Source organism: Callospermophilus lateralis, chromosome X (assembly GCF_048772815.1).
Source record: "Callospermophilus lateralis isolate mCalLat2 chromosome X, mCalLat2.hap1, whole genome shotgun sequence".
In the NCBI taxonomy this organism is placed as follows: domain Eukaryota; kingdom Metazoa; phylum Chordata; class Mammalia; order Rodentia; family Sciuridae; genus Callospermophilus; species Callospermophilus lateralis.
The window spans coordinates 661438-674871 of NC_135325.1; positions in this window are offsets into that span (position 1 = coordinate 661438).

A 13434-nucleotide genomic window follows, 5' to 3' on the forward strand; every position below is an offset into this window, starting at 1 on the left:
TGGCCAGATTAATTCAGAAGAAACCTTTCTTCTGAATTATTTAAATACCCAGCAATAGTAAGAAAACACAGAGGGTCTTGTGCAATGTGAGAGGACTATTGATTACCCCAGCTACTGGGTTCTAAGTAGCCAGTAATATATTTAAATATATCAATAATTCAGAAGAATTTGTGGGTTTGTTTTATTGTTTGGTTTTGGGGGGGGGCGGTTATTGAAGGCACCTTTGCAATTAAGCCACAGTGAATAGGCAAACAATTGTTGGAATGGCAAAAGTTGGTCTAGCCTTGGCTACTTCTCAACTGAGCCCCACCAAAGCAAAGTCTTCTCTCTCACAGCAAATGTAGGCCATACTGGTGACACCCAGGCACTCAATAATGCCTGCCAGATGAATGAAAATCTCAGAAAGCAGTTGTAAAAAACGACCAGCAAAAGTATTTTAAAATATCAACCTGGAAAGAAAATCAATTCTAATAAACTCCATGCTCTTCGGCTCAAATATTATGAAGCTAAAGTCTTTGAAAATGGAATGAACATGGGGCAGAGAATAGTGAATGACATTGATCAAAACCTGAAAACCTCCCAGGCATCCACACAAGCCACAGATAAATTGATTAACTACTATATCACCCTCAGGGCCCCCAAATTAACTGGCAGCATTGTGTAAACAATTTCTAAAGGCAAAGATAATACCATTTGGTTGAATTAGCATTTTCAGTAGATAAAGAACAAAAGCCTAAATTGAAAGGGAATTGACTTTCATTTTTTGGCAAAAGATTACCTTAGGCAAATAATTAGTTCATTAAAACAACAACAACAATAACAACACTTTTTAGGCATTCATGTCAACATGCATACAAAAAATTGTATTCAAATAGTCGTATGTAGTTATACATTTTCAAAAAAATCCTGATTGTTTTTAATTAAGTGGCAGACATTTTCACTTTTCAAATATTATAATAATCAGGTCATCTTAAGACTCCAGAATCAAGTAGGAAAAAACCCCATGGACCTAGTTTTAAATGAAGTCAAAGTTGTGAACCTGGGTTAATCCGTGTTGAATCATTTTACTTCATTTTGGAATGGTAATAAATGTATTATTTGGTACCTATGAAGTTTCCAAAGGAAACATCTACCATTGAAATTTTGCAGAGAAAGCTTTTGATTTTTATTTTAATGATGAAAAAAAGGGTAGAGAACCACCTAAATGAGGCAGCAACACAACCATCTCAGGCAATAAGGACAACAAAGATTATCACCCTGCCCTGTGGGTGGGGGAAGGGCACGCAGGGTTTTCAGGAATTTGGTTCTTAGCTACTAGGAGAGAGGCTTCAGGATTTGTCCATCACAGAGACAACAGCCATGACCGCCACTGTTCTCCACATATCCCCAACTCAGCCCCTATGAGTGTAGCTTACTTGAGAGATAGTTTGCTTCCAGCTGAGTTAATGTATCTCTAAACTCTTCAGGCTCAAGTTTCCCAGGACATAATAAGAGGGTATGTGTGTACATACACATAAAAGTATCCAGAAATCATATTAATAGTGTATATTTATATCTTCATACGAATACCAAAGTCAATTTCAAGAGGAACAGAATGGAAGCAGGGGATAAGAAGCAACATTTGCTAAATAGGGCTGTGTGAGCGAACCGATTCTTTGAAAATGCTGGAGGACATCTGTGGTACCTATTCTGACTCTGGGGCCAGTTCCTAATTCCGTTTTTTTCCAGTGAGAACACTCTCTGTGTAACAAATGGAGAATGTAAAGTTCTTCACGACTAACTCCAGATTCCATTCCCCTCATTTTGATGGGAACACTCTCCCTTACTCTCACATGGCTCAAATTTACTCTTGATTATTCGGATTGTTAGCAGTGATCCTGATCCTCAGGATCTACTTGCAAAACAGGTGAAACACACAATGGTAAAATACATTCTCACAGGGAACAAATGATTAGGAATTTTCCAAGTAGGCCTGATTATTCTTCCACCCCTATGCAGTTGTACCTCCAAACTAATCAAATTTAGATAGAAATGCTTGAAAATGTGATCATCCTATAGATAAGTGCATTCCAATATGGGGCCTCGTCTCCGCGTGCGCACGCATTTTGTTTTGGTCGACTGCTCAGAAGTGATGCTAATCAAGTTTGGGGAAAGTAAAATTGTTCTATGGCTACAGGCCCTTTGTGCAGGAAACAGCGCCCTTCCCATACACCAGGCAGAGACAATGCAGGATGTCCCCAGAATCGCTAACCAAGTTCCCTTGCTTCCGACCCTGCACTTCAAAAGGCAATCGCAGTAGCATCTCAGAGCAGGAGAAAAATTCACCTTACCGGTTTCTCCGACGACCGACCGAAAACCCCGGCTGCTCGAGGCCAGGCAACTGGGCTTCTCAGAGCCACTTGACCGAGGGGACTAGGAAAGCTGAAGTCGTCCTTGCCTCTGTTTGCTTTCTCCCCAGCAACCTCTCCCAGGATTTTTCTCACAAAGCACTCTCCTATTCTTTAATCCTCTCACCAGGAAAACCGGCACACACCAAATGACTTCTGCAGAAGCGCCTCTCCTGGGGAGCGAAGAGGGGAGGGCGCAAGGGCTGTGCTTGCTGTGTTAATTCCTGTCACGCCAATCCTCAGAGAGGTCTCGAACCCAGCCCTCTGGACTCCTCATCGACTGCATCACAAATGCGCAACGCGGGAATAGGCAGGCCGCGACCAACATCCAGGTGTGATTGGCTTGCTCCTGTGTCCTCCAGACCCCTTGTTCCCAGGGACCAAAAGGGGAGCCCTCAGCTTGGAACTTCATTTGAGTTTTACAACCCTTTAATACTACCCCCGCCCCAGAACACAAAGATTTCAAGCAAATTATGTCGCAATCAGCTGGAAGCTCCCCAAATTTACCTAGCACTTTATTTTTAAGAGCCCTTGACAATGTATAGCAGCTGTTTGTTTTTAAATTCATCCCCAAACTGGAATAAGCTGCAGACAGCAAGAAAAAGTGGAAAAGCTAATATGGAAATGTGTCTCCACTTGAACTGTTAAAGATACCGAGGATTGCTATTTTTACAAAGATTCATTTTTAAAAATCATGTCTTTAAAATATTAAATTTTTAAAAAGGTAAATGTTAGCTTAGTTGTAAGGCATGACTTTTTTTAAAAGGATATAAAGTTTACCTTACCTTCCCAGGACAGGATTCACAGTTCCAATTTCAAAAGCATATTCACACCTTACAAACTCAAATCCGCTTCTAATTTAAGACAAGTACCTTACAGATATTTCCAATATGCTACAAGCAATCTGGAATTCCCCCTTTCTCTTTCAGTTTTTCAAAAGAAGACTTACCTCTTTATTACGTCATTTAAAACCCCCAAACGAATAAATCACAAAGGAGACAAGCAGATGGCACAGTTCTGCATTTCGCAAGGAGGGCTGTTTGCCTTGGAGTCATTATTTCTAAGGAGCCGCGCTGCGCTTGTGTCTGTGTTGGGCAGCACGCCACTGGGCCTTTGAAACAAGATGAATCGCCTTCACACCACCAGCTCCCCTACATACTAACACTTCAGAATGCCCAACTGGGGCATGCTGCCTCTTTCCCTAGTGACCCTGCATAGAATCAGAGGTGATGGTTTGATGGATGAGTTTCCCAAGAGACAAAGCAATCTGTGACATCACAGTTCTGGCTGCGCCCCCACCCCAGTCTCCCATCCTGCCTCTTCTCTCTGAAAAAAAAAAAAAAGAAAAAAAAAATTTTCCTCTGCTTGGTGACAAAGCCATCTCAACAGCAAAAATGAGTCTGGTGTGTATAGCAAATGCTATAATTTATCTGTTCTTAACTTTTTTTCTTTCTTTTTGTGGTTCTGGGAATGGAACCCAGGGCCTCGTGCATGCTAGGCAAGCACTCTACTGCAGTGCTATACTCTCACCCCCTTGACTTCAATTTTCGGATTCTACTTTGTTGGGGAAATGGAAGTACCATGAGATGTGAGTGTACTGGGTAGAGAATTCAGGCAAAACAAAATTGCAGAATTCAATATGCTAAAAGTATCAAGAACACAGAATAGTAACCTTCAAAACAAGTATTTTGGTCTTTGTATCATTTTACTATTTTTGTAACACTGCTGAACACCTGCACACTGATACTAATGTCTTTCTGTGACATGTAAATTATAGAGATTTTAAATAAAATTGTATGTAAACAACTGCAAAGATATTTAAAGTGTCTGCATAAGGACTTTCAGATTTACTGGAGTGGAGCTCGTTTAATAACATATTATTTTTTCTTCTTCTTTTTTAATTTTTCCATTACAGAGGAACGAACCCAGGGATGCTCTACCACTCAGCTATGTACCTGGCCATTATTTATTTATTTATTTATCTATTTATTTACTTTTTAACTTTTTAGCTCTTTTTTTTTTTTGAGAGAGAGAGAGAGAGAGAATTTTAATATTTATGTTTCTTAGTTTTATCGGCGGACACAACATCTTTGTTTGTATGTGGTGCTGAGATCAAACCTGGGCCGCACGCATGGCAGGCCAGTGTGCTACTGCTTGAGCCACATCCCCAGCCCCCCCATTTTAAAAATTTACTTATTTTTATATGGTGCTGAAGATCGAACCCAGTGCTTCGCATGTTCTAGGCAAGTGCTCTACCACTGAACTAGAACCCCAGCCCTCCCGGCCATTTTTTATTTTTATTTGAAGACACAGTCTCACTAAATTGCTGAGGTTGGCTTCCAATTTGCCACCCTCCTGCCTCAGCCTCCCAATCTCTGGAATTACAACCATAGCACCCAACTACAATAATTTCTTATGGGGGAGGGAGTGAATGTGGTGGAAAGGACAGAAACAGACAGGACATACTTCTACGTTTTACTCATCCTTTTTTTGTCAGAGATTGGAAATCTCTGGCCCTCTGCCTGTGTTTGTAAATAAAGGTTTCTTAGAACACAGCCACACCCATTTATTTGCATATTTTCCTTGACAATTTTTGTGCTACAATGGAGTTCAGTGGTTGCAGAAGCTGAAAATGTTTATTTACCATTTGACCCTTTACAGAAAAAAAAAAAATTGCTGACCACTACTCTGTGTGATGAGTTGTTTTGTTTTGTTTTAGGGTACCAGGGATTGAACTCAGAGCATTCAATCACTGATGCACATCCCCAGCCCTGTTTTTTTAAAAAATATTTATTTTTCAGTTGTAGTTGGACACAATACCTTTATTTTATTTATTTATTTATTATGTATTTATTTATTTTTAGGTAGTGCTGAGAATCGAACTCAGGGCTTCACATGTGCTAAGCAAGAGCTCTACCACTGAGCCACAACCCTAGCCCCCCCTGCCCCAGCCCTATTTTGTATTTATTTAAAGACAGGGCTTCACTGAGTTGACTGAGGCTGGCTTTGAACTCTTGATCCTCCAGTCTCAGTTACCATGAGCCATCATGCCTGGCTTGTGTGATGAGGTTTAACATAATGCAAATTGCAAACCAAAGAGGACAGATAGAATTCCCAGGTTCCCATTTTTAAAGGGCTCAAGCTGTGACAGTACTTGGGTTCAAGTGCTTGCAGTCTAGGCCTCAAAACTTAATTCGCTTGGACTTGCTTTCTTCATCTATAAAGTGATGAAAATAGGGATGTCCTCTTTGTTTTGTTATGGGGATTAAATGAAACAATGGGATACTAAACTACTATACAAACTTCAGCAATTAGTATTATTCATATTATTAGCTGGGAAGGTGATAGGTAATATACACCTGTAATTAGTGAGTATAATTGATATTAGAAGGGCAATGGTGCTTTAAAAATTTGCAGCACTTGATACAAAAATATTGCCTTTCAACTTCTTTCTACTACCATTTTTAGGTAGTAATTATATTGGCAATGGCTACATAGTAAATTCATGCTTCAAGCTGCCATTGTATCTGTTCATCTGACAATAGTGATTTTGAAGCAAAGCTCTACTTAGGACAATGTCTTCTGACTGCAATGGGATTATTTGGTTTTTAGAAAGCTCAAGGGAAATTTTTAGATTTAAAGATCCCTTAAGTTTTAACAGGTAAAATTTATCAATAAAGGTTACTGTACTATGAAGAATGGTATATTAGTTGACCAAGTGTTTTTGGGATCTGTTTGGAATGTGTATGTGACAAAAACAAAATCAGGCTCCAGTAAGGCTCTCACCTTCAAAATTCATATTTACTCTATCACTTTTGTCATAATTTAAATATTTAAAACTATTATCTTAGAACTTCTTTTTGACAGAACTCTCAGTGGATTTACTATACTCAGTGATCTTTCCTTTTCAGTCATTGAATTTGTAGCAATTGATTTTACCAAAGCATTTGAAACGTTTGAGATATAATTTTCTCTTTTTCTTTCTTTCTCTCTTCCTCCCTCCCTCCCTCCCTTCCTCCTTTCCTTCCTTCCTTCTTTTTTTCTTTCCTTTTTGTGGTTCTGGGGAAGGAACCCAGAACCTTGCACATACTAAGGAAGTGTTCTACCACTGATCTACATTCCCAGAACTTTTTATTATTTTTATTTTGAGACAGGGTCTCACTATGTTCTCAGACTGGCCTCTAGCTTCCTATCCTCCTGTCTCAGCCTCCCAAGTCACTGGGATTACAAGGGTGCATCAGTATGCCAGGTTTACACATACTATTATATGAATAAAGGATGTTTTCATTTGGAAAGCAACTTTGTAATCATATGAAGCTCTGAAAATAAGAAATTTGCTTTAATTTTTAAAATAAGTGTTGCCACTGCTGTGTAACAATCCATCTGGCTACTTAATGACTTAAAAAAAGCCACGTGCATTTTGCTCACAAATCTGTGATATTGGAAGGGTTCAGTGGGTACAGCTGCCTCTTCTGTATTTGTCATAAGCTACTGTGGCTTGAAGGCTAGATACTGGAGTCATCTGACAATTTGCTCATCAGGCACTGACAGTTGATGCTGGCTGATGCCTGAGACCTCAGCTGGGCTATCAGCTGGAACAGCTACCCACATCCTCTCCTTGTGGTTTGGGCTTTCTCACAACATGCTGGCTGTGTTCCAATGGCTAGACTCCCAAGAGATGGCTAGGCAGAAGTAATATCACCTTTTACTCTCTCTTGGAATTTAGTGTCATTCATATAGTGTCACATCTGCTGGATTGAGGCAGCCATCAAACTTCACCCAAGTTCAAGCCAAATGGGGATAGACTCTCCCTCTTTGTGGGACACAGAAAGTTTCCAAAAGTATATAATGTGGGGCTGGTGAGGTAGCTCTGTAGTAGAGCACTTGACTAGAATAAATAAGCAAGGTTCTGGGTTCCAACTCCAGCACAAGAAGAAGGAGAAGGAGCAGCATGTAGGGTGAATTTAGAAAGTACAATCTGTCATAATTTTGCATGAAGTATATTCAAATGAGAGCTAATGCTGAGTTGGCAGAGTAACAAATATGGTGCCATGCTCTAGAAATAACCCTGGCTCTTAAGAGACACTCAACAAACATTTGTTGAATAAATCTTTCTTTTATATTTGTGTATATATTGAAAACATTCTGTCAGATGCTACCCCAAAAAGTTAATATTGGTAATAATTTTGTGATAGGGTTACAATTTAGCCTAAAACAGCAAGTTTATAATATTCTTATAATGAGCATGCATAAAAAATTAAAAGGTGTTTCAAAATGAACCTCAGAGGACAATAACCTGAGTTGATTGTCAGAAAGTTGACCTAATTTTTTTTTTTTTTTTTTTTAGATAATTGAAAGCTAATTAGGATGCTCTCCTAGCAAAGCTCATTTTCTATCTTCTACTTGTTGGAGGGACTTATTGTTCAGGTAAGGTGTGGTGGTACATACCTGTAAACCCAGTGACTCAGGAGGCCACAAGTTGGAGGCCAGCCTCAGCAACTTAGTGAGACCCTGCCTCAAAATAAAAATTAAAAGGGGGGCCAGGGATGTAGCTCAATGATAAAGTACTCTGGGTTCAATACAAAAAGAACTTTGTTTTCCATTTGTAATAACAAAAGAACACTAGTCAAATAAAATACATTTTTTTTTTTTTAAAAAGAAGATATCTTAAGTTGGGCATGGTGGCACACACCAGTAATACCAACAGCTCCAAAGGTTGAGACTGGAGGATCACGAGTTCAAAGCCAGCCTCAGCAGTGGCAGACACTAAGCAACTCAGTAAGACCTTGTCTCTAAATAAAATACAAAATAGGGCTGGGATGTGGCTCAGTGGTTGAGTACTCCTGAGTTCAATCCCTAGTACCAAAAAATAAAAAGAAATAAAATAAAAACAAGATATCTTATTAAATATATATAATTTTCTCCAATTAGTCATAATTGTATGATTAAAATCATAATAAATTTCATGTTATAAATTCTGAATTTGTAGGATACAATTTTATAGACACTGGGAGAAACAGTGTGGTGTTCATGTAATATATTATGTTGTACCTATTTCCTGAACATTAATATTTTAAAAAACATTAAAATATAAATTATTTTTGGAAGCAAAAAGTGCTCACTTTGAAAGTGCTGTTTAACCAAGATGTTAGAAATGCTACCTGGACAAAGTTGAGTATAGGATTACATTGTGACAAGAGAGCAATCCACAGTCAGTGTCAGGTTTGGGGCATTGGTGAGAGCTGATTAAACTTGAAATGATGAGAATCCTTTGTGTGATACTGGAAAGAATATATTTTAACTAAACTTGTAAACCAGTTTAGCAGTAATCAGCTTTTAGTTAACTGTGGTGTGTTGTACTCAATTGTAATCACTTTCTGTTCTTTGATCCTGACTGAAATCACTCATACTTAATGCTAAAGTATTACTTGAACCTTGAAAGGTCACTCCTCTGAAAGAATGCATGGATGAACTCACCCCTGATTCTCAAGAAACAAAAAGAGTTCCACTTCAAATGGTTCTATCAACTCATAATGACAGAATCATTATGACCCAAGGAAACATAGCTCCCCTTGTTTCTGGGAGCAGGGACTCTGGTCTTCCTCTTGGGATCTGAAACTTCTCTCACTATTCACTTGAAAAACACATACACACACACACACACCTGACTTTATTCACCCAAAGAGTCGATTATTCATATGAAAATGTAATCTCTCATAAGCAATTACTTGTAACATGTGCTTATTATAGTCTTGATTCTCTGAAGAAGAGGAACTATATAGAACTATATATCATCTTTCCAGAAAGGTATTTTTTTTTCAGTTTATAAGGTCTTTTTTTTTTCTTTTGGTACCAGGGATTAAATCCAGGGGTATTGACCATTAAACCACATCCCCAGCCCTATTTTGTATTTCATTTACAGACCCGGTCTCAATGAGTTGCTTAGCACCTCACATTTGTTGAGGCTTGCTTTGAACTCATGATTCTCCTGTCTCAGCCTCCCCAAATGCTGAGATTACAGCCATGCACCACTGTGCCCATCAAGTTTTTTAAAAAAATATTATTTTTAGTTATAGATAGACACAATGACTTTATTTATTTATTTTTATGTGGTGCTGAGGATTGAACCCAGTGCCTCATCCATGCTAGGCGAGCATCCTACAACTAAGTCACAACCCCTGCCCCTCAGTATATAAGTTACTTCAAGTAATCAATGCTCATTAATTTAATGTATATATTAAAAAGTTATCAGAAAAATTCACCATTAAAAAACAATTTGATACACATGGAAGATACATATAAGTAGATAAAGATAAAATTCAACTGGTTGTGTATATGTTAAGTGTATATATCTTGATATACAGTCTTTAAGTGTGCTTGTTTTGGAATTGCTAACAATATTATTGGAAAATACTACATATCATAATCACAGTGGCTCAGGAGACCGAGGTAGGAAGGCCACAAAAGGCAAACTGTTTTTGAGCTTTATCCATGTTGTAACATATTGCTAAATAATATTCTGTTATATACTTATACCACAATTTCTAGCTTGTCTTTTTAAATTAATATTTTGTATCATTAAAACTTCATGTAGCTGGTTATGGTGGTACATGCCTTTAATCTCAGCAATCATATATATTTAATCATATATATTAAGACAGGAGGATCACAAGTTTAAGGCTAGCTTCAGCAACTTAGTGAGGCACTAAGCAACTCAGAGAGACCCTGTCTCTAAATGAAATATTAAAAATGGCTAGGGATGTGGCTCCGTGGTTAAGCATTCCTGGGTTCAGTCTCCAGTACCAAAATGAATGAAATAAAATAAAAAGGGATGCAGAGCTGGGGTTGTAGCTCAGTGGTAGAGTGCTTACCTTGCACTCATGAGGCTCTGGGTTCTATCCTCAGCACCACATAATAAATAAATAAATAAAAAATAAAGATATTGTGTACATCTACAACTAAAAAAAATTTTTAAAGGGGGGGGGCTGGATATATAGCTGAGTGGGTAAGTGCCCCTGGGTTCAATTCTCAGTACTGAAAAAAAAAAAAAACTTTGTGCAAATCTTCATTTCAATGGCCATAGTAGTTCCTCATACCATAATATATTAAATCATTTTTTCCTATTTCTGTGTATTTCCTATTGTAAATAATGCTATATTATTGCAGGTTGGGCTCTTTGAAACCAGATGCTGAGAAGAAATTTGGGTGAAGATGTTTATGAGGGATCCACAACTATGAAGAAAAAGGACAGAAGCAGGATTGGGCAGAGAGAGAAGCTGAACTTCCATTTAGCCAGAAAATCCTTAGACAATCTGAAGGGGAACTCTGGAACAAGTATTGTACATTAGAGTATCTCCATATTGGGTGAAAATGGTTGAACTTCTATATCCCTGCTTCTCTCAAGTACCATATGAGGGCAACTCAGGGGAAAAAGGGTCATTGCCTGAAGTGGTTATATATCACAGTTGTATAGCCCCTGGGCTGTGGGATGGAGATATCTGTAGACCCCATGCCAGTAGTGGGACAGCAAGTCCTTCCCTGGCAGGGGATTTGGGCAGTGCATCTTGTGTCTGCAAGAACTCTTAGAATCACACATCTTGTATCCATTCTCACTTTTGATTAATGGAACCTCATTTCATCTGCAACAGCAAAATGCTTTATTCATTTATTCATTCATTCATTCATATATATTGTGGTACCAGAGATGTGGTATCAGGGGTGCTTTACCACTGAACTGCACTCTCAATTATTTTTAATTTTTATTTGGAGACAGGAACAGGAACTCCTTAAGTACCAAGGATGACCCTGATCATGGTCCTCCTGACTCAGCCTCCCTAGTCACTGGTTACAGGTTTGCACTTCATATCCAGCCACTTTGAAACATTTTCTGCACTGGTCTTCTTCAAATGAAGGAAGAACCATGTAGCCTAGTTGGGCAATGAGACACGGGGAAGAAATTCCTGAGTCATCATCATTTTCTGAATTAAAAGACAAAGCCTCAGGACCAGTGGTAGAGTGCTTGCTTGTGCAAGGCTCTGGGTTCTATCACCAGTGCTACTATAAATAGATAGATAGATAGATAGATAGATAGATAGATAGATAGATAGATAGATAGATAAATCAGGCAAAGCCTCCCAAGGAGAAACAATTTGCTTTTCAAACTTCTTTCTTTCAGCCAGGAACTTTTAGAGCATGGAGACATGAGGCTCTGAGGTTCTTTCCTTAGGACACCCTAAGGAAAGCAGAGCAAAAAGCTACATGGATGACTTTCTCAAACAACTGGTTTCTTGTTGCCTGGGAAAAATAACCTCTCCCCCTATCTGCTTAATCCATCTTGGTAGGGTTTCTGTTACATGCAGCCAAATGCAATCCTATCTAGCACAATATTTTAAATATCTTGGCATATAAATTAGATGTGCATTTGTGATTATTTCTTTTAGATGGAGTCCAAGTGGGAATGCTGAGTTAAAACATTTTTCCAAGTTATTCAAATAGCTTTACAGGAGGTTTTTCCAAATTTCTATTTCAATCAGTAGGACATGAGATTATCTTAGTAAATTATGCTCTCATTAAACAGCTTTTTATTTTTTGGCATCAGGCATTGAACCCAGGGGCTATTAACCACTGAGCCACATCCCCAGCCCTTTGTATTTATTCATTTATTTATACAGGGTCTTGCTAATGCTTAGGGCCTTGCTAAATTGTTAAGGTTGGCTTTGAACTTGTGGTCTTCTTGTCTCAGCCTCCTGAGCCTCTGGGATTATAGGCATGTACCACCATGCACGCTAAACAGTTTTTTTTTAAAGTTCTTTTTTTGGAGAAAGGGAACAAATCATATGGGGTTTGTCAATTTATATATTTTGATAGCTTATGTGGTTGTAAAACATTTTCATTTCCTTTTCTCTAGATTGTCTATTCAAGTTGTAATCAGAGTTTTGCTGTTTTTCTTATTAGCTTAGACTCTTTATTACAGAATTTCACTTTTTTTTTTTTAACCATTTCTGAGAGGTATCTTCACTCTCTTTGAGGCTTACTTTTTTATTTTGTTAACATTTGTGATATTTCAGAGGGCAGAAAATTATGTTCATAAATAAATCATTTATTTGCTATTTTGTCTACTGTATTTATCTCTAGACCAGTCTTTTATATTTAGCGGCCAAATATATATACAAATCAATTTTGCTTCTTTATAGTTCATTTTTTCCCATTTGATTATTTTCATGGGGGAATATTCTCTGTTTTCTCTTGGTAATCTGTTTTGTTGGTTTAAATTTGCAGCCCTCAGTCACTGAACATAAGAGGGTAGTGGAAAAGTTTTTCCTCTTTAACTATTTTTCCCCCCACAGGAATCAACTTTTGTGGAGTATAGTGGGAATTAACCTGATAGAGTGAAAGAGAATGATGGAGAGGGAGTATTCCAGGAAGAGAACTTGTAACATAGAGAAAGAAGAGGGAAACTTGGGGCAAAGGAATTGAAAGAAATTAATCAAGGGGTGATTATGAATTTTAGAGGGCAGAGTGAAGAAACAGATGGGATTGAAGAAATAGGAAGAGGCTAGATTGTGCTAATAGAGTAACCACCAGCCTCACTATTAATCATTTGAAATGTAGTGTCTTAATTGAGAAATTTTATAAATGTGAAGTTACCCAGAGTTCACAAAACACAGTATAAATAAAAATATCTCATGAATAAATTTTAGAATATTGATGACTTATTGAAATAATCACTTTGGAAGATTGAGTTAATTTTAAAAATATTATTATAGTTACATTGATTTACTTTTTCTTTTCGTAAATATTGCCACCTGAAATTTTTTAATTATATATGTAGCTTGCATTATATTTCTACTGTATAGTATTGCTTTATACTCGCAGAGGTCTGGAAAACTGCTAGGACTTGTTTGAGAACAACAATATATTAAAAAATAACCGTGAGTATAAATAGTCTTGCCTGGAACAAGTAGGAGGTTGACCCTTGTCTGTAATCAACCCAACTATTTTTTATTTTTTGGTACTGGGGGTTGAACTCAGGGGTATTCGTATTCGA